Source organism: Centrocercus urophasianus, unplaced genomic scaffold, assembly GCF_019232065.1.
Source record: "Centrocercus urophasianus isolate 14NV4802_14NV808 unplaced genomic scaffold, USGS_Curo_1.0 seq_22, whole genome shotgun sequence".
In the NCBI taxonomy this organism is placed as follows: Eukaryota; Metazoa; Chordata; class Aves; order Galliformes; family Phasianidae; genus Centrocercus; species Centrocercus urophasianus.
The window spans coordinates 13726527-13749265 of NW_024884778.1; the positions used below are offsets into that span (position 1 = coordinate 13726527).

Below are 22739 nucleotides of genomic sequence, written 5' to 3' on the forward strand. Positions count from 1 at the left end.
CAAAGATGTTTGGAACAGCACAGTTACAGAGGTGACAGCCGGGTTGGCCCGGTGTGCACTGCTTGAAAAGTGGACTAGCTGAGACAACCCTGATTCACATCGGCTTATCCCAAAGCTCCAGACTTCTTCAAAACCACTGGTGTCAGTTCTCAACGTAATCATCTTGTGCCAACCGGCCGAACAGCGAATGATGAAACAAGCGGCCACGGCTGGATGCAGCTGGGATGCAGTGCCTGTAAGCGGCGGGGCACCAGCAAGAAGCGCTCCAGCCGCTGACTGCCCTCACGGAGCTCAGCACGCAGCCGACACCGGGCCCGGCCCCACCCCTGCCAGCAGCAGCACGTGCGCTGCCGAGAAGGCCTCGGCCAGCCCTGGGCACATGGAAAGAGACTCGTTGGGTGAGGTTGAGGCATCCGCAGGGGCACCCGCAGGGCTCTGGAACAGGACACGACGCGGTCCCACCCGCACCGCAAGCCCCTACCGCGCCGCCGGGGGGCGCCATTTTAGGAGTGCCCCCTGCCGCCTCCAATAAATGGCGGAGGGAGGCGTGTCTCTTTTTCCCGCCACCCAATGAAAAAAGACCATTCCAGGTGGAGGCGGTGCCGCGCGGCCCCAAGCCTAATGAGAGCGCGAGAGAGGAGAGGATGGACGAATAGCCCCTCCTACCCGGATTCGTCCGTGGGCGGTGCCCGTCATCCTTCGGCCAATGGGGCGGACGGCGCGGGGCGCGTCGCGCTTTCCCGTGGTGCCGCGCGGCGAGCGGCGGCAGGAGCGGCCGCGATTCCATCCGGGTCTCGGCGCGGCTGCGGGTCACCCTGCGGCAGGTAACGGGCGCGGCCCCGGCTCCGCGTGGTGAGCTGCGGGCCGCCCGGGCTCGGGCGCGGCGGGAGGAGGAAGAGAAGGAGGGAACTGCACCTCGTCCCGTTGTGGGCCCGGCCCGACCCCTCTGCTCGGCGCGCGGCCCCGAGAGCGGGTGCTGCCCAGGGGTGCGGGTTACGGGAGGGGCGCGGCAGGAAGCGCTGTGCGGTCGCAGCCGCCGCGCGGGGCCCTCGTATCGTCGGGCCGCGGGCGGTTTATTTACCGTAATGGAGGCGTTTTTATTCCCCCTTTTCCCTCCCCCCTCTCTCTCCTCAGACTAACTTGAAGGCCCGGAAGTGCCGCCCCCGGGCGCTCCTGATTGGCGGCCCTGCCGCGCCGCCCGCCGGGGATAGGCTACGGATGCCGTCAGCGCCGGGTACGTCACTTCCGCTAGCAAGTGTGTGGGCCGCGGAGACCTTGGCCTCGGGGGGGCCCGGGCCGTGCGGGGAGCGGGCGGTCGGGGCCCGGCGCGCCAAGGGGAGGCGGCTGAGGGCCGCAGTGCGCCGCGGGCAGCGTGCCTCAAGCTGAGGGAAGGGACGCCGTACAGCGGCCACATGGCAGCGGAACCCTTCGGTCGGGTCGGGGCGGAGCGGCGGCCGGCTCCGCGCTGGTAGCAGGCTGCTGTAGCCTAACCGCACCGCGGGGCGGGGAGAAACGCGGCACCCTGCACGGCTCCCCGGGCCTTATTTCTGGGGTGGGAGTGGGGACTCAGCCCGACGCGGGAGGTTTGTTAAGCCTCGTTGATAGATCTGCCTTCTGCATATCTTTTGTGCTTCTCTTTAAACACGCTGTTAGTGCGAGCAGCTTCCTGGCTAACAAAAGCAGCAGCAGGGGAAACTGCCTCGCTTAAAACATAGATTGACCCTGCAGAACATGAGTGCAAAACATGAGTGACCCTGCAGAATGGCGTCTGGCAATGTAGGGTCAAAGCCAACATGTATCCGGACTTGGGAAAATGGGCTTGTCCTTTCAGAATCAGTAACATTTTGTTAGTCAGCAACGTTTAATGAATAAGGTGTCTCTGCCGCTCTCTCAAGTAGATGAGCAGCTCCACTCCTTGGAGATGAGCAGCTCCCAGGGCCTCGTGCCCACGAGGCACCACTGTGGGACAGCTGCAGCTCCCTGGACTCATTGCAGCTGCTGCTCCAAACCCTGCAGTCTTTATTCAGTAATCAGCTTTTAAGAGGAGACTTAATAACTTTTTTTTTTTTTCTTTTTTGCCCCATAGTAGCTATCTTCATGAAAATGACCTTATTAATTAGCAGTATTAGGGATGATATTTTTTATAAATCAAATATCTTGAAATGCAAAATCGATGCATATAGTTGTATTAGAAAGTTACTTTACATAAGACCAGTGACTTGTCAGAAGGAAACAGATGCATCATTCCATTACTACTACCAAGCATATCCTTATTTTCACTTTCCTTTTGATAAACACCTTCTGTATTTTGCTCTGTTGGCAGTGGAAGCATCCTTTCATTTGCAGATAAAAGGCTCCCGTGATGTAGAAGAGGCAAAAGATGTCAAATTATGTTGTCAATAACATAACACAGCATTATCGGAAATGTTCTTATGTGTACTAACGTGAATGTAAGCTGAATTGTAATTATTAGTTGCATAAAGATTGCATGTTAATATAAAACAAGCTGCCTGTAACATGCTGTTAACAGGTAAAAGGGCTTTCTTAATTGCTATTCCATGGAGAAAAACAACCATTAATAAATGTTTTGGTAATGTTGCCAATAAAGTATCAGTAAGTTTTCGTCTTTAAAAAACAATCCTATATTTCTTCCACTTTTCCCTTAGTTAACTGCATTCTGATAAACCTGACTGGGGTTGTTGGAACAAAAGCTTTGCCTGCTTCCCAATGTAGCAGGTCCTAAGAGACAGATCTAGTGAATAAATACACATGCATTTATTGGTAATAAAACGCACATTCCTGTTTGAAGCAGGATCAAACAACTGAAGTGATGGTTTCTATTGAGAACCATATGGCATTTGGAGCCATAGCTAAACTGCAGTATGCTCATATCCATGTTTCTACTGCCAGTGTACTGATTGACAAATGTATTCAAAAGGATTTGTGAAAATAAGATATCACAGTGTAGTTGTTTCCCTTACTGCACTGCATTACCTCATGTTGCTGAGGCTCTTGCCAGGGCCGTACCCCACTGTATGCTGCATACTTAGTGTATGCTGAATGGGAAATACGAAAACCTGATTTTTCTGTCATGTCACAGGATCTTGCATTCACATCTGCAAAAGATGAGTTCAAACTGCACGTTACACATCAGTTTTTTATTGCATTTTCAGTGCACTCCCAACATCTTTACACAGACCCGTGAGTCTTCCTGTGCGTGCACAGCCATACATACTCACAGACTATTTGTAAAAGCTTAGAAGCCTCAACAGACCTTTTTTTTCCCATTCTGCATTGTCAACTGAAATTATACAGATGCTTTGCTCTTTTGTAGTTGTGCCGTAGTAAATAATAAACCTTGGCTTCTGCTCTTTAAGAGTTACGCACTGATTTTAACACTCAGCACAGTCTTTTTTTTTGTTTCTATCAAACACCAAGCCAATTTAAAAAACAATACCAGGAATCTAATTGGAGTAGAGCATCGGGTTTATGGGTATAACAAGAGGCAATTTCTAAACAATAAGTAACTGAAGTGCATCAGTAGGGCTTAGTTTTGACTAGCGTGGAAAGGGTTAAACTTACAGTAGAATATGTGGCATTCATTTGTGTAGTTTGCTTTTTTTTTAAAGAACTAATGCTCACTTAGATGCAGATAGTTTAATGCTAACGTAAAAACCGAGTACCTGCAGAGGATGTTGCTAGAATTTGCATTCCTGTCATTCTTTGTTCACGTTCAAAATTATTAATCATGATCACATACTTTACTTTTCTGCAGGAGATGTGCTTCATTCCATGCATGAGTGGGCAGTAGTGACTCCTAATTTCTTTCAAGCTGTGTTTCTGGATATTTATATTCCTTCTGTAACGACATGGCCAGAAAAATACATGAAAATCAAACATAATAATTGCAAATGGAATAAACCAGTAATATTTCATGTTATAATTACTCAAAACCAGGATGCTTTATATTAAAGCAATTAATTGTCAGTGGGATGTAGATTTTTTGACAAAGTTTGGCATTTCTGGTGGAGATACGAGATACAGACATTATTGATGACTCTCCAAGGTATTAATTTAGTGGACACTTAGCCCTGCCCAGCTGCATGGATTTTGGTGCTGCTCATATTTGGAGTTAAAGCATATCAGTCCTTTGTGTGGCTGCACATTTACACTTACTCCAGTGTATTGCTGCTAAGTTGACTATCGTGTCCAAATAAATACTAAAAATAAAATACATACCAAATAAATACTTATAATACTGAATTTTAAGGTGTTGGCCATAAGCAGATGACTCTTGGAAAGGCTTCTGGCCTTCATCACCACATCCTGCATTCTCATGAAAGCATGTTTGCTTTCTTGGATGGGGCCTATTTTCACCGTAGGTGAATTTGCTTGGCGCAAAGAAAAGAAAGTCCTAACTGTCATACATGAGTTTTGTTTATTTGTTTTAAACTTAAAGCTTCATCTTTTCTGCTGTACTTTATTTTATCCACTGAGTTTTTAAAAGTTGAATTTAAACATTAGAGTGAAATAGTCTTTGGTAACAGGCTGTTTACAAATGGTCTTTTTGTAGAAGGACGTACTACAGCATTATATACCTCAAATTGATGCATCTGTTTATCCATATAACAACAGATGTCAGTAAAGCACAGTTAGGATAAGAAGTGTTGCCTCTACAAACATCCTTTCAGCTTCAGGTTATTTATTCTGTGCTGCAAAATTGACAAAATCAAGTGGGAGGATAAAGCATTCATCTTTTAGGGTCACACTGAAATGAAATGGAACTTTCATTATAATAAGTCATATTTTATCCCTTCCACGCTGTAAGGGATACAAACTATAACTATAGCTTGAGCTATTTTTCCTTCTGTTCCACAGGTTACAGACTGATTAAGAGTGCTGCTGTTGTACTGTGTGTTACTGAGAACATGTAAATTCCAGTGGCTTTTTTTCTTATACAGCTTATAACTGTTCCAGAGGTTTCAAATATATACAGGTAGTTCAGGAAACTCAAGTGAAGCATTCTTCAGAAAGCTAGTGCCTCTTTAGATTCTACTCTGTCACTTCTCTAGGATGCTAAGTAGGAGTAAGGCTCCATCAACACAAGCACAGTATTAAGAAAAAAGTACAATCCAAAACTGAACAGAGATGGGTTTTTAACTCACACTAAAGATAGCTTTTGTTTCAGTAATTATGTGATCTTGGGCTCTTTTGGAAGGAGCCATGAGATGTGGATGTAGTGTGTGACAGCAGTAAAGGGCAGCTGAGGGGAAGCAATGTGGAGGATAATTAAGTTTGCCCTGATCACACTATTGTGCCTCGAATCCCCAACACCCCCCAGTCCAAAGAAAAGCAAGTTTGCAAGTCTGCACGTACTCACTGTGGAAGCTCGATGTGTGGGGTCTTCACGTGCGGCTGGAGAAGGTGGCAGGAATTCCCTCACCAAAAGTGTCAGTGGGAGTCAAAGCACAGCTCCAGTGCAGGTGATGCTACTGCAATTACAGGGCAAAAGCACCAGACGTTGGCGTTAGTGCTTGTAATGCGAATGCTAGAGCTTTACCACGCGGTTAAAGCTGTGCACTGTGCACAGGCTGGGCCCTCAGCCCTGGGCTGCAGATCATTGGAGGAAATTTTGGTAGTGAACTTGGTCAGCTTCATTTAATGTTCCATAATTGCTGCACAATTACAGTGCCGTTTTCTTCACTTTTATGCTTTGCATATTTTTAAATACAAGCACGTGGTGACTGGAAAACACGACTTTGAACACAGCAGTTGATGAAGTTAACAAACATGTATTTCTTAAAATACAAAAATCATGAATGTTTACTGCTAAAGTAGTGAGCGTGCTGGTGGCAGCACAGGTTTGCTGTACTCAGGTATGATATCATCAGCATGGTGACTTCAGTGCAAGGATGTATCCATAGCAGATTCACACAAAGCTGAGAAGATACCAAATCAGTAGAGGCTGTGCCAGGAGTATAATTTATCAGGCATGCAGTACGTCAAGCTTCTCTGCCCACCTGTGCCAGGAATGTGTAATGTGTAACATCAGGGCAGCCTGGCAGATCTCACTCCTTGAAAAGACAATGCAGCTTAGGTGAGACGGGTTTTAGGAGCTGACAGAAATAACCATTAACTGTAGAAGTGGTGTGAAGCACAACACTGCTGGGTTAGACTGCATGAATGTCACACAACATCTTCAAGGGACAGTTTGGACTAGAATTTTTGATTCTTTTAATTCTATACCTTTCTATTATTAAATAGAATAGTAAAAAAGACAGTAAGTACCTACCAGAGTAGCGTACCATCAATAAAACTGCTTTTCTCCTCTAGCTAAAAGGCAGAATACATGATGATCTTTCATAAGGTGTATTTGTTGCAGAATGAGGTTTTCCTAGTGCCCTGTGTGCACTTCACCATCGATCTCAAGCCAGACTGTTGCATATAACCACAAGATAACAATTGGATGTCATTCAAAACATTTTTTCAAGGACATTTTTGACCTTAAGTAATAGATTGCCTTTCCAGACCTGTAATGATGAAAGGATCTTGTTTCTGGAAGCTCAAAGCAGACAAATGCTTCAGGAGCTGCACATACCTAACAGGAAAGTCTCACAGCAGCATTAGAAAATAGTTCAGAATTTCTTACAGCAGAACTTAATTGAGAAGTCCTACTGTCAATAGCAATAATAATAATAAAAGCTGTTTAGGCTTTAACTCCATCTATAGGTGGTGAAATGCTACAGATTATAATCTGTACAGTAATTTTAGTATCCTGGGTTCATTTTAAAAAAGGAAACTGACAAGTATCCTACAAATTTTATATGCTTTATATTCTTTAAATACCTTTTTTTGTATAGTAGTATCTGTCTAGTTTCTCCGAAGCGCTTAAAACATTTTCAGCACTGAGAGAAGCAGCACTTCATCTTAAAGATCCACCTGAATTGAAATGTCTTGGACATCATGGATTCACTAAATGACAGATTGAAAACAGGAAACCAGCACCCTCTGTAGCAAGGCTGACTGGACAGAGGTCTCAGCAGCACCTCGTCTATGTAGGAACAGGCTCCTTGCATGAATTCTGCTCAGCTGGGGAAGGTTTGCATGTAGGAATAAGAAACTGTGAAAGGACTGTCAGCGTCCTTTCCAAATATTTGCTCGACAGGAGGATGTCTAACCAAGCTCATTCAAAGGATGCAATATGTGCCTGTGCTCCATGGTCATTTGCCTTTGTCACAGTGCTACTGTTGTAATTTATTGCTGTTTTGGACATTAGGACCAACTGCTTGTGTCCATCTGCGCATGCTAAAGCACGTGTTCTGATTTGTAATTGGTTACAAGCAAGACTTTAAGTGTGATTCACCAAAATTTGTCATCAATATTTGTACAAAGGATTCTGGAGTAAAGCTCTGAGGGGGCTGGAAAGTACTTTTTTTTTTTCTCTGCTTAAGGAATAACGTCATCCCTTTGTATATTAATGCATTGGATCACGCGTTGTGTTTTTTGGCAAGGACATTAACATGCATTAGGAGCTCTTGTTCTATCAAGGCTTTGTTTGATGACTGGTCTGAAAACCTCAGCTCAGAATTGGGATGAAGTACAACATGTATTTAATGTTTGAAAATCTGTGCATTTCAGTAAGCACTTTCAGCTATCTTAGAAATTACATTGATAAAATGATCAGTTTTCCTCTTCAGCTCTGTTCTCAAGATGTCCTTGCTAAGAAGGGGACTGTAAGTCACATCAGTCTGGCAAGTATTTTGATTTCAATATTGTAAGACTTTTTAGCTTGAGGTCATGTTGAGCTCTGGTAATGTAGAAATTGGCTTTAAAGCTCTATCGGGAGCAGTCAGAGGAGCCCAATTGTTTCTGATCTAAAGGCAATGTATATTTTAAGAGGCCTTTTGGTAAGGCAGTTCAACAATTAATGTCATGTTATAAGACCTTAATAAGTTTATTAAAAATAATATTTTTTAAATTGTGAATAAGCAGAATAAAAATAGTGATTTCTTAAGAATTATAAATATTAGAGTCTTAGACTGATCCATGGACATCACCTGCATGGTTATGGTCCTAGATTTTGTTACTTTAACTTCTGAAGGAATGTAGATCTGCATATGATGTTTCTCATAGACATTTTCTTATATTTCAGATGACAGATTACATCTGTGGAATACTAATAGTATTTTTCCTGTAACAGACAAGTGTAATGACTGCAGTTTCTATGACTGCTGCAGCTTGCTAGCTGTCTAAAGATTAAATACATTAAGACCCAAACAGTTGGTAAACTTTTGAAATGAAGCAATCTTACCTTTACAGCAACATTATTGCGCAACTGGAGAGAGAGAGGAATTCCCTCCCCCCTGGTGACCAGTATTGTACACTGTAAATGTCTGCAGTTCACTTAAGTTGTCTTTATGAAAGCACCATTCTTTGGACATCACCTCTGAAGATGCCTGCGCTGTGGGATGAGGTAGTAGGTTGTATAGTTTTAGGGTCATACCCACAACTGGGAGATAACTATACAATCTACTGTCTTTCCTAAAGCAGCAGAAAATCAACAATGGAGACTGTTCAATTTCTTCTGCACTTGGAGTGTTTATTGTAGGAGACAAATATTTCTGCAACATCTACAGGTAATTACTTCTAGATTTTTCTCATTCTCTACATTAATTTATCTTCTCTAAGGATAAAATGTAAGAACAGATTGATTCCTTTAAGGTGGAGTAATCAAATACAAATGGTGGATGTTCTAATAAGTTAACATTGCTAACCCAAGCATCAAATATTAATACTCTGGAATGAGACTGTGGTTAGCTACTTCAGCAAAGAGCTTAAGTACATGCTTCTCTATCAGAGTGAGGTAGTAGATTGTATAGTTGTAGGGTAGTTATTTTACCCTGTTCAGGAGATAACTATACAATCTATTGCCTTCCCTGAGGAGTAAAACAAACTGCGGTCCTTTGCTGTCATGCATTTCCACATTGACTAAAAGCAGATTTGTCGAAGTTTAGGGTTGTAAAGAATCAAATTAATCCTGTAAATTCTGTCACTAATTAACAGTCAGTTTGAGTGGTGCAAACCCCAAATGGTATTTGACTAATATGACTTTTCTTCCAAGGTGAGTGGCGCAGCACTGTCTGGACGTCAACAATGCATCTCTTAGTAGATATAGAACTGAATACACCATAGACTGGAAATCATTCTAAAACAATTTGGTTTTGAATCTAAAAGAAGTCTTGGCTCAAGCTCATACATTGTGACATAAACTGTTTTAATTTCTGTAATACATTGACATTCTGTGACTGTTCAGTAGAAGCTGGAAAATTTACAGTTATACTTCATTAATATGTCTGCTTATTTTTCTCTAGCTTTTCTAGCAAGTGAGATTTAAACAATGTAATACAAAGATTAAAGTGTTGAATGGCCAAAATTCACAGCATAGCCAGGGTTGGAAGGAACCTCAAGGACCATGAATCTCCAACCCCCCTGCATCCACAGCCTTTCTGGGCAGCCTGGATTCATCCCTTCAACTGGTTAGGAGAATGTAAAGCTATGAAATTTGAGTGACCAAGATCCAAAATTGTAACTTCTGTCTGAAGAGGTTACTGTTTTTATAAGGCATTTAGAGATTGTGTTCTTTCCCCCATAAGCCTTAGGTGTACCCCATCTAGCTGCTTCTGCCTTAGAGTGACCAGCTGACATCTTCCTATAACAAGGAAGAAAAAAAAACAAAAAACAACCACCAAACATGAAAACACTTTTTGGGACTGAAAGTTCAGCATAGTAAGTGTGAAAATGGAGCCATTAATGAGTATTTAAGCCAGGAGTGTTACTAGTTAACCACTTGTTAAACAGTGCTAACTGTAAACTTGTAGTACATGCCCTGGCCTAAAATGCAGGAGACCAAAAGCAGCTGGTAAGCTAAGCTGATTTCACAGAGCAGCTGCTAAGCAAGAACTGCAAAAAGGAAGCATTGGGCTCCTAGGAAGAGGTAGTAGGTTGCATAGTTCTAGGGCAGGGATTTTGCTCACAAGGAGGTAACTGTACAACCTGCTGCCTTTCGTAGGGCTTTATTATAACACCATTTTGGCTCCATCCTAACCTCTGCAGGTTTGGTATGTGAAGAGAAATGAAGCTGTTTCTAAGCATATTGAGGTTTAATGAAGCTGGTGTCTCAGCCAATCTGTAGAGACTTGAGCGTACTATTAACTGGAATTCAGTATTGTGAAATGCTGCATTTCAAGGCACACGTGTCATTTTGTTGACATCAGTGTTGTGATAACTTACAAAGAAAATACTGAAAACAAATTCCAAGACTAAGATCAAATTCCCTACAATTAGGATGGAGGTGTTACATACTTCTGAACATTCAGTTAAGTACTCATGCTATGTACTTGCAAACAGGCAGCTATAACACACCTTCCTTTGGCTTTGTGAAGTTTCCAAGGATCAACTTAGGACTCACCTGAACGCTGGTAGGTTCCTGCAAGCAGGATAGGCTCTCCCAATAAATCACGCTGTGTCATGGAATACTTGCAGTCCTACAGGAACGTCTTCAAAGTGAATGACTGCATATCTGCTATGGAGTTGTATGTTGAGAAGTAGATGGTAACTTTTTCATGTCATTACAGTGCAGTAACACCATTGTTCTGGAGGACTTCATCCAGATGTGCTCTGCTGTGGGCTACAGAGACCCTTAACTGCTGATCATCCTGTAAGATTAATGGCTTATGCTTACAGCAGCCAGTTTTTAAAGTTATGGCAAGACAGAATCCTAGATATTATAAACATAGAGTATGCTAATGGAAATTGTCTATTCTTCAAAGTGTACACACTTGATTTACTCAATAAAGGAACTTTATGGAACTCTTACCGTGAATTGACGTTACTTTGTACACAACAAGTGAATGTGACAGAAAAACACTGCTCATACTATTGAAGTAAAAAAGTATTAAAAAAGGTTTTAACAGGAATTAGCGTTAAGTAAAAAAAATTCCAGTGTAAATTGTGATTTTTGATATGAGACTTCACTGACAAGAAAGGAGATGAATTTACAACATTACTGTTGAATGTGTAGGAATTCTGCTTACTCCAGAGCTGTTATCTGAGCATAAGTTTTAAGTGTTGCTCATGAATGTAAACTTTTGAGAAGGTGAGCTCTTCTCTTGACTACACCTTAATTTTTGCATAGTTGGTAAGACATCAGCAGGTACTATTCAGGGAAAAAAGATACCCTGAAGTTTCATTTTTTGCAGTTTAAAATGCCTTAAAAGCTTCAGCATACTGAACACTAATCTGTGCATAATGTGCATGCTTATGAAAGACTTAATCAAATCAGTGCTAGCAACTACAACGCTCCATGCTATGTTATTAAAGGCTGCATTAGGGAAGAACTATAACTAGATGGAAAACAGCAGCTGCATAGCCTGTTAATGTTCAGTTTGATGTAATATGCAAGTTTTAGGCTTGATATGCAGATACCTGTCCTGCTAATACAACACTTCATATTACTACTGTCAGTGCTGCTGGCTCTCTTTTAACTTCGGAAGACAAAAAGTACACGTAGCTTTTAATTTATTGGTTTGACTGAAGTTGTATACATCTCAACATTGAAAAAAGGCACTGATCAGAGAATGTTAAAAACAGAACCCCTCTTTGTGGACTCCCAAGTGCCATTTAGGTAGAAGTACCCAAACTTTGGGATTAGTATCTCTATATACTTTCAATGTATTGTAAGCAGACGGTGGAGAGAGATACTGCCATGTCATATATGGTCTTCTTATATAAGAACATAAGCAGCCTTAAGCAGTTTATGTTCAGTTGATTATTTTTAAATAGTTAATGAGTTCTTCATTTATAATACTAATTCCAGCCCCTCATCTTTCCAGTAGTGACCGTCTCACCCATGGCAGTTGCAAGCATTTCCTTCCTTGTAACTGGAAGCAGCTTGATAAAGTGACAGGGCTCAAACTAGTGAAGAATTATACTGTGGTTCAGCTCCCATGTAACAATCAGATTATTTCTTACTTTGATGACCGGCAGGTTCCACTCTATGAATGGTCCCTGCCTAACAGAATACATGATTTGTTTGCCTTTTTCCACTTGTATATCCAGTGAGGGGTCCAAGGATGAGTTGGTAGTGCAGAAAGAATCCTTCCACTCAAGAAACAGTAGCTGAAGAATGCATAGCAAACAGTGCAGAAAAGTTTGCAGTAACAGTAGAGACATGTTTACCACCCATACTGAAGTAGTTTTGTCATGGTGGTCTTGGAAGCATTCCAATAGAGCTCTGAAAATAGAATACAGCTTCTATGCTGATCCACATCCCAGGAGAATTATTTGTGTTCCTTGCATTTCCATGCAGGAAGGTGTGCTCGAACATTTCCTGGTAGAATGAAACCTAACACCTGCTGAGATTTTTCTATACCAGAAAACATTACCAGCAAACACTCATTTCCAAGGAGACTTTGAGCACTTAGTGCCATGTTCACAACCTATGAACTTAATGCATTAAGAATTACCTTTGCTACACTGCCTTGCAGATCTAGGATTGTGGCAGGCACCGTATTATGATAGTGTTGCCACAAGAATTACTGTGAGATTTCTGCATAGCTTTGAGCTAACAAAGTTCCTAAGGAGGATATTCCACCACACGTTAGTATTACCATAGCTTAAAAGGTGTTCTCTGCTAGAGTTTGTCTGATAGGCAAAGGTTTGCATTCTTAACCATTAGTTTTCCTTTGTACTTCTTTGTCCTTCCAGAGGGAACAAATGCTAGGAAAAACCTCTTGCTGTTAAACATATACAGAGAGATGTTGCAACACGCACTTAGAACTTCCATATTATTTATATTTAGATTCCTGGACTGCTCGATCCAGTACAGTGGTCACTTGCAACGCCATGCCATCCTTACACCAAAATAGCCCTTGCTGACTTTGGGCAAGCAGCAGGCCTGGCTCAGTAACAGGTACACATAGGGAGTTCATCATCTCTTGAATTTACAAGCAGTCTGCATAAATATCTGATATACGTAAGGGGGGAAAAAAAAAAAATGCCTGAAATGCACTGACTGAAAAAGAAAAGCATGTCATGTTCAACTGAATATCAGTGAGTTCAGCTGGAACTCCCAAACCATGTCTCAGCTCCAGAAGCATCAGAGCCAGGTGTGGCTTTCAGACCTCTGCTAAGGTTTAAGGGCTCTAGCAGATGATACAGCTGGATTCAGCCAAAAAAAAAAAAAAAAAAAAAGCAGATTTCATCTAACGAGCTGTTGGGTATTTTATGAAATCATTCTATGAAGACAAGTTGTGACAGGAACTACTGGAAACATCAGATGGCAATGCATGTTTTGTTGCAATACAAGAAATAAGATTTGTCTTATTGCACGTACAACGTTACTGGAATTTTGCTTTTGACTATTAAACCCATGACAGCAAAGAGTTTGTAAAAAACCCTTTGTAAAAAAAAGTAAAAAACTGTGCAAAAAAGCTTTGTAAAAAAAAAAAAAAAAAAAAAATTGCTGAAATACAAAGTTGTGGCAAGTCATAGTGCTTTTAAAAGCATTAAAGGACTGCATTTTGGGAAACTGAAATGGTCCTATCTGATATAGGAAAACTTCACTGAAAAAAAAATATATATATACACATAATTTTTATTATTACATATATATAATTATTATGTTATTACATTATTATATATATTATATAATATACATAATAATATAAATAATTAATATACATAATTATATATATATATAAAGTTTCAATGCCAGAAGTAGTATACATACATATACATATTTGCCATATACACACACACACACACACACACACTATTTCTGGCATTCTTACTTCATAAACTGAAGTGACTATTTAAACCATAAAACCAGACAGAGCAAAAGAAAAGGATCAAGATTGCAATTCCAAATCCCAGTTCTACCAAGGGAGTCCACATTGCCTTACGCTTAACACTGTAACACAACTGAAAGCACAGTAATGGCACCATAGCAGCAAAGTCCTAAGCTGCAGTAACTGAGGATATGCCCAAACGTGGCACCTTAAGACACAGAAACAAAAGAAAGAATCTGCTTACCCACAGAAGACCTGAGGTAGACAGCAAGATATCCTTACTTCCACTGCCAACCCTTAAATGAGGTCTGGGACGGGTGGAGCCCTTCCTGTCACTCAGGTGCACTGCATTGCATTGCATACACCTGAGCTTCCCTGGGTTGGCCCTGCCTTCCCACTGGGTGCTTAATCAGGCTGTGACAGCATTTCTGCAACGCTTACCTTTTTGCATTGCCTTAAGAACTTGTTACTCCCTTCAGTACAGTACCTTTGGAGATAGATCTGTCATCAGTAGTTGCACTGATCCCAGCATCCTGAAATGCTGCCACATATGAAGCCTGATGCACAACTGGAACCTTCTGTGGCTCCTCCTGCAGAGCTGCTTAAAATGAAGAAGAGCGAGTGCAGAGAAGAGGAGGGATGAAGAAGAGAGAGACATAGTATAAAGTTCCCCACAAAAAGAAGTTTGTGCAATGTCAAATAGTACTTTTTTTCGACTGACTTCTCATATAAGCTATGATCAATGCTGTTAAGACCTGGTCCATAAAACTAAAGTGCATCTTACACTAAAATAAGTACAAAGACTTTCCCTGATACTTTTTTTTTTTTTTTTTTTTTAATAAGAAGGATGTGAAGCTGTTTTTAGGTGTTGATGTAATGCCATCCTGATTATTACTTCATCAGCTGGCATATGCTGCCTAAATTGCTGTATAATTTATGCAGCAGTGAAACAGGTGATGCATAGCTGCTGAAACCAGTGCATGGAAAGATAGCACAGGACAGTTTTTCCTCAGTTCTTCATGTTTTGAACAAATGCACTATCCCTCCATTTTCCATTGCTGAGTCAATCAGAATATTTCTGCTGTTCATACCTTCTCCATTTCAGCACTTACAGTGCAGTAACACTGGAGATGCCGTTCTGATACGACAGTTCTGCACCAATTGATGTGTTCTACTGTTGGTGCTTTTAATAAGTGAAATAGGAAGATCAAACTTTATCGGAGCATTGGGAAAACAAAACAAAATGCTAAGGTAATTAAAACAGTGGGAGCACTACACATGAGAATAAGTAATGAATAAATAAATACAGTGTGAAATAACTAGAGTAGATGAGTATCTGAAGAGTGCAAAAGCAAGGAACATGTTAACAGCATAGTAAGGATGCCATTAAAAAAGTTTCATCTAAACTCTGGCTACAGAAGTTTCAGCACTGAAGTGCAAAAAGCTCTGTGCTTTGCATGAATGAACTGCCAGCAAAAAGCTTTGGAAAGCTGTCCTTTGGCAGGAGCAGACATTTGATTCCTGATTCAGCTCAAGTCCATGGAGATCCTTCCCTTAATCTGTGTGCAGGATTTCACATTGAGCACGAGTACATTTGTACAAGTTATTGAAATACAGTACACAACTAACTCATTATTGTGCAAATCAGCATGAATAATGATGAAGTAAGAGATGATTAATAAGCATTAGCACATTTTTTTTAACATTACTCACAGCTAGGAAAAACTTGTTGTTTACTGAGTGAGTAGTCAAATGTGGGAAACATGGAGAGCTTCTGTTCTGCATTGTAACTCCTGCTGGACTTCTGTCCCCACCAGATTACCGTGACTCAGCGCACTCTGCTGTGTTTCAGAAATCCTAAAACTCAGCCAAGAAGGTCCTTGCAAAGATTACCTTGTTAAAGTGAAAATATCCGTTGTATCGCCTGCCCTTCAGGTCTCAGGCACTGACTGCAGGTTGTTGTATTGCAGGCCAGGGCAACACAGGAGTTTTCCAGTCTACTCTTAACATACAGAAAGCAAAATTGCTTCATCAGACTTCCTCCACTCACTCTTTGGGTTTTGCAGCAGCACTACAGTCCCATGAAATCCAGAGTCCATTTCTGGATCTACATAAAGCACAAATATACATAAAGTTTTCTACCTTTCTCTGCCAATTTGTTTCATTGCTGACTCACAGAAGGACATCCCAGGCGTTTTAAGACTGCATTTGTAGCAACTATGCCAGTAGTCAAATCTAAGGTGCTCCTGAGTAGTATGGCGTAGTTGCAGGGTGCCTACTTTAAACGCCAGCATTCAGGAAGTAGTTTCCAAAAGAAAAAATAAAAAAGTCTGAAGTGCTGATCAGCAAGTTTGATACTGAACAGTTTCCCTCATGGACACCGATATCGGATCGATCATTGTGTACCCTCCACAATCCAAAGTTCATTCCGTCAAATTCGGCAACAGAAAATAATCAAAAGCTGCTCTTAGGTTCAGTACATGTTCCTTGATGGATGACTACTAGACCTCTCATTTGCAGAGAGCCTTCAGTAGAAGACAAATGTGAATGGCCACAAACACTGCCACATCTCTTCCCTCCCTTCTTTCTTTATTTTCATGCTTCGAGAAGCAATAAAATATTTGTAGATCCTCGATGCGCAATTTTTTTTTTTCTGCAGTAAACTGAGCCCTAAAAAATGCAATTAGTAACTCAAGTATCTTAAGTTTTCTGCATAGGAATGCAATTTCCATTACAGGAAGACATTAACAGAACCCTGGCTGACTGGTACCTTTGAATACAGCCGTCCCACTATCCGTACCATCTGTGTTGCAAGCAGAGTTCATGATGTCTGAATTGGGAAGAGTTCCGTGTGTGAAATATGGAAGTTAGCTTTCAGCAGGTAAATCACAAGTTGTTTACAAAGTGGAGTAGGAACAAGAGAGCATAAATACGGTGGGATGGATTTTGGCCTGAAGTTCACATGTTTTTTCCTTCAAAAATGAAAATTATGTATTTTCTCACCTCTCATGCTTTCCAGGCTATAACTTGCCATGAGTACAAGCAACAGATATCAGCTTTCCAGCACCAAACACATTATCTGTCAGGCAGATAAGCCATGACAAATGTTTCTCCTATTGTAAAACGGAAGTTAAAGAGTAAAACATCACAAAACAGAACTGAAAATTTGATTCTCCACAAGCTCAGAAGTGTTTGAAGATGTGGAGCACAGTATGTCTGAGCCCTTTAGATGCCATATTACTAAGCAATATTAAATGTCTATCTGTATAATAGCTTCCCTCTTACGGTATTGCATTAAGGATGATTAGCTATTCAAACCTTGCTGTAGGTTCAAGAAACATATTTGCAACATTCATCATAGGTAATATCATTGGTGTGCAGATAAGCAGCAGAATATTTTACCCAAATGTGGTTTGTGATCATGGAATATGGGATAAATACTAAAAATAATGCCATTTCTCCACCTCCATGGCTGACCCGATGAGATATGCTCATGAGATAAGGCTTTGTGTCATCACTGTTTATGTAAATTTTGTTCTATGGCTGGTAAGGGAGTGATACAGTTTGCTGCTTCACAGAGAAGAAGTTATCCAAGCGTAGTTCCATTTTCAGCTCTCTAAGAACATGGCACGCATGGCATTTTCCAGAGGTGGTTTGTTTAATTTCCACGTTTCTGCTTACGGTCAAAGCTTTAAAAAGGACAGTATGGATTCGCAATCTAAATTCCTGTAACAGCTGCACACAAAATCTTTCAGTGTTGCATTTCATACCCAACCTAAAACGTACCTGTAGCTTCTGTTAACATTAGACCTTATTCGCTTGGTCAGAGATCAGTCCGTTCCAACCAAGCATTTTGAAAACTGCTACCATGAGACAAGTAACCAAGCAAAACACTATTTTCTCTGCTGCCATGTGACTCATTGGCATATGTGTGCAGTCAGCTGGTGGCTGTCCTGGTGCCATTTGATATTTCAGTTGAGGACAGTGGAGGTGATTCTTATGTTTGTGTTCCTGAAATCAAGTCTGTGGTACCACAGACGTTCAGTGATGTGCCCACCCCTGGAGGTGCCCAAGGCCAGCCTGGGTGCAGCCTGAGCTGGTGGGGGGCAGGGCTCATGGCAGGGGTTGGGGCTGGGTGGGATTTGAGGTCCCCTCCAACCTAAGCCATCCTATCAGCCTACATATGCACTCCAGTGTGAAACGAAGATGACTATTGCCATGCATACAAGAGTTCATTAAAAACAGGACTAATTTTACTGTAAGTTTGAAAATCACTAGCTGGATATATAAGTTGCACATTTAAGCCGAAGCACTCAATCTATTTGGTTAAAACCACAGACAGAAGTAGAAATTGAAGCTGATTAACATAAGATGTACCTGCACTGGGTGAACAGTTTTGTTTCAATACTGCACAACCAACTTCGACGCTTTGGGCACTGAAATAAGCGTTGCTTCCTCCAGGAACTGCTCTCTGAGGTGTTGTTCCTAAACTGCTGTGCCAAAAAAAGTATTTTCAATAGACTGAATCTAGTTCAAAGTATTCAACAGCTTCTGCTGTCAAGTCAGTAGTACCAGATTGAGTCCCAGTTTTGCCAGGAAAGCCTCAGTTCTTTGAACCAATACTCTTAAACATTCTGAGCAACTGAAATGCAAACGTAAGCATTGGCTTGTGGAGGAATTTTCAAAACAAATCATATTGGCTACTGTTTACATTAACTTTTTTTTTTTTTTTAAATAAGGAAATGTGAGAATAAAAAAATTACTCTTATATTTCACTTAAAAAAAAGACAACTAATAAGTCACACCGTCCATAACTCTATACCATAAAATGAAGGGTAGGGAGTTCATACCTCCCATCTGCTGGATGGCACCTGCTGGAGGGCAGTGGTTGGGTGCACCTGGGAGCACCTTACCAACACATTCAGGCTGCTACGTGCACAGGTTTTCACTATGTGGGTGTCACTGGGTGTGCTGTTTGTCATTTCTTGATACCAGAGGCTGTACACCCGTGTTTGGAAACTGCTATCGTGCTCCACCTGCATTGGAAAGGTACAGGAAAAGCATTCTACTGCTTGACTGTGTTGATACAGTGAGGTTAATAGGCAGTGTATTTTAAAAAAAGGAAAGAAAAAAATGTTCCAACATAGGAGAAAAAAGAAAGAGCAGGTTTCGTACCCCAGTTTCTCAGTGTATCAGCAGATGCCTTGCTGCACAGTGAACAGCTTCCACAACTGGCTTACAGCCTGTGGAAGGACTGCAGGACCAACTGTGGCTGTTGCCATCTTTCAGGCTGTATGCAAGCTGCTATTTTTCTTCCTCCTATTCTCTGTCCCCAGAGGGGCCTTACTAAAGACTTAATTTCCTTAATTACACCCCAAAGCAGAAGTAAAATCAAGTGTGGTTGGCGGTAGCAGCTTGCCACCAAACCACCATTGCGTTGTGCTGGGAAGCAGCTCAGACAGAGCAAAACTGCATGAAGCGTGTGAGCTGATTCCCACCCCACCTGCAGGGCGAGGGCCTGAGATCTCAGGGACTGGGTGCCACCTGGCCTTGGTGCACCCCATGGGAACACAGGACACATAAGCAGCTCGCTGAGCCAGGCAGGAGCAGCCAAGCCCAGGTCTCGTGTGCGGTAATCCTGACCGCCGGGCATATTCCCTTCCTCGCAGCCTCTGGGCCACGCACAGCTCATGTCAAAGCCTGCACAGGTTGTGTTTTTCACGTTCAGTAAGAATTGACTCAATTTGTGCCAAGACTTTCAGGATTCTCCCTCCCCTATCCCCCCATGAGTTATGTTTCCTTGAAAAACCACAACCCTCTTTAAGTACCTTAGAAATGCACCATAAGCATTAAGCCAATGCTAGACAATAATAAACGAGTAAATTACATGCCAGGATGTGCCGGTGATAATGTTTTCCACTGAAGATGGGAGCAGTGACATTTTCCAGCACGACAGCAGCCCTGTGCCCTTGCAGCCCTGGTTGTCACCACGCCTGGTGGCACCCATTGGGCACACATGGAGCTGCACACTGGGGGCAGCCAGCCTGTCCTTGCTGACTCCCAAATCCATCTTCTCTTGTCTGCGTGCCTAAGAGGAAGTCACGTGTGTGGCACGAGCCTGACCCAGAAATATCGCAGGGAGCAGGATATTTTGTGTGAATAAGGAAGGGCAGGGTCTGCAAGATGAATCACTGAAACCATAATTATCCTGAGGAAAAGCCTTGGAGGGTGGATTACCAGTGATAACTGCCCCTTCCAAGGTAACAACAATGTGAGCCGTCAGCTCTTCTCAGCAGTGAGGAACGCTGAATGCTTGAGCACAGACCATAAAAATAAGAATTATGGAAGCTCGTAAAGAAGAGGTTGGCCAAGAGGCATCCTCCACTGCCCAGCCGCTCTGATTGTGGCTCGCCATTGTTAGAGTCTGTGACAATAACTGCTCCAAAAATTATTTTTAGCGTGCCTATAGCTTTCAGCAAAATAATACAGGGACAGACAGTTGCTATAAAGACAGGAAATAAACTTTAGAGAGTACTTAGCTTCTGGTGGAGCAGGGCAACTGGACCGCATAGCTCCTCAGCATGCATGGCAGCCTCAGATAAGAGGAATCCAAAACAGCCCTTTCTTTCCTTGCCTCCCTCAGCCCAGTTGCAGGATAACAGCCTGGAATGCTCTTGCATCACCCACACCTGGAGCATCGGGGCTGGCAGAGATGTGAGCCCAGCCTCACAACGGCCTGATACAAGGGGAGCAGCGTAAGGCCTCGCTCCCCTGCAAAGCAGCAGTGAAGTTGCTCACAGCCCAGCTGCAGGCTTGCTCTGCTTTGGAACACCTTTGCTGAATGCTGCTGGCTGCCCCGGTGTCAATCAGAGCCTGTGGGGACACAGCTTGGTGCCATTCAGTTCCCCTCCAGCCACCTTTATGTCCAGGAACCAGGAGCTGCCCCAGTCTTTCCTCAGCTGCATTCCTGCTCCTCTCCTGGGCAGCCTGGTAAATAAAGCTGAATTTAGAAGGGCAAAAGGCAGGGAGCTGCAGAGGCAAAGGGCTCTGTGCACAGGGTCTGTCTGTGCTCACTCCTCACCTGGCTCAGGAGGAACTTTGCCTCCTCACCTGTGCTGGGTAAGGAGCTGAATGCTTGCCAGCAGCACAGCCTTGAAAGTGAAAGCACCTGCTGAGAAGCAGAGCCCAAGAGCTGCCCAGGCACTGCTCTCACCCTCCCTCTCAGATGCTGAAGACTCAAGCCTGCAGTTACCATGAAATTCTTGTGTCCTCCTCAACAGAAAGCCAATTTGCGGAGTAATTGTAATTATGCTAAAATAAATAAAAGTGTTTCCTTGTCCTAGCTGTGTGTGGATGCCTTTCCATCTCACTGCTCCTGATTACGAGAAAGAGCAAACACGACGCTTGCAATTCACCATCACTAAGATTGTTAACAGCTTTCTGTATGTGGCCACAACTTCCGTCTCAGCTGGGCAGTCAGCGCCCTGCCATTCTTCCCACATGCCTTCCCCAAAGCCCTGGATGTCTGCTGTTGGAGATGGGTCCATCAGCACTCAAAGGGTGGTCTGGGGGAAGGCGAGGTCAAATTACTTAAACATCCTTGAGCTGCTTTATTTGCTTGTTTAGCTGCAGAGGGAGTTCTCTCCTGGCCACAGTAACATCCCTCGCCTCTGTTTTTAATTTAAGGTTTAACAGAAAGGTTGTCATATTTCGATTTCTGCAAAGACAAAAAAAAGCTGCCCAGCCTCAGCCCTTCAGCTTGGGCTCAGTCGTGCTGCTCAGTGACAGAACCGGTGTAAAACACGTTATCAATGTGACCAGATCAGTTTCCTCTATGGTGGAGTTGTTTTCAGCACACTGTGATGTGTATTACAGAAGCCAAAGATATAAATGATCAACTGGAAGCTTGATTTTTCCTTGTGTCTAAATTAGGAGAGTGAGTAATTGCTGCAGCAATCACAAGCAGAGCCTGTTTATCAATGCCGGTGAATAATTGGCTATTAAACAATAGTGCACTTTGCCTTTGAAAATTCACAACACTCCAACAGGAAGCATGCTGCCAGCGTTATATGAGTCTGATGATGGATGAGAGGAGTGGCAGGATTACAAATGCAGTTTGGGGACAAGCACTCTGACATGTCTCCCCAAAATCATCCCTGTGCTCAACTCGTTATCCACTCTGCAAGGATAAGCACACAGTGGGCTTAGATTACAGCATCTGAAGTCACAGGGCCAAAATAGAACAAGTCTGACTGTGATCAATCACTCCCGATTGCAGGCAGCCAAGCACTGTACCTAGAAACCACAGGCAGGAGCTGTCTCTTGTTTTGTTTTTGTACATGTGTCTGTCTGCCACTAGGCCACTGCTCTGACCTCACCCTTTGTTCACAGCAGCATCTGGCCCTGTTATCTTCTTACGCTCTCCCATTTTCCGTGCCAAGCCTATCCTCTTCCCACCATGCCCTTCGTCCCTTCCTTTGACAGCTCTGGATCGAGTCCCTGTCCTAGCATACTGTCCTCTCCAGCCAGCTATACCCACCCCTCATCTTCACCTGCTTTTCAATGCCACTACCAAGTTTCTTCCCCCTCCTGGCCGTCCCTGGGCTCACCCAGCCATCTGCAATTCTCAGGACCTTCCTGTGTCCCCTTCCTCTTCTGCGCATCATCATTATTCTGAGTTCCCTGGATCAGCAACAAATGGTCACGGGTTCCCTCCTCTCCCTACAGCTTCCAAGCCCTTTCTCTCTTGTTTGTGCTTCTGTTGTTTGCCCAGCCTCTTTTCATCCTCTATGCTAAGGCCTTTTCCTCCTCCCAGATTTCCACTTCCACTCTTGGTGGTGTCAGATTCTGACTTGACAGCTCAGTTTCCGACAATGGCATGTCTATTTCCTT

At 42.8% G+C, this 22739-nt stretch overlaps 1 long non-coding RNA gene across 2 annotated transcripts; it reads left to right on the top strand.

Moving 5' to 3' along the window:
• Window positions 1-795: 795 nt before the first annotated feature.
• LOC122163019 lies at window positions 796-10875 on the top strand. Of its 2 annotated transcripts, none has more exons than XR_006169762.1 (4): window positions 796-824; window positions 1135-1234; window positions 8548-8636; window positions 10635-10875. It is a non-coding gene; the product is annotated as an uncharacterized LOC122163019 (long non-coding RNA). The 2 variants fall into 2 exon arrangements; XR_006169763.1 differs by having other exon boundaries at window positions 8551-8636.
• The last annotated feature ends 11864 nt before the right edge of the window (window positions 10876-22739 follow it).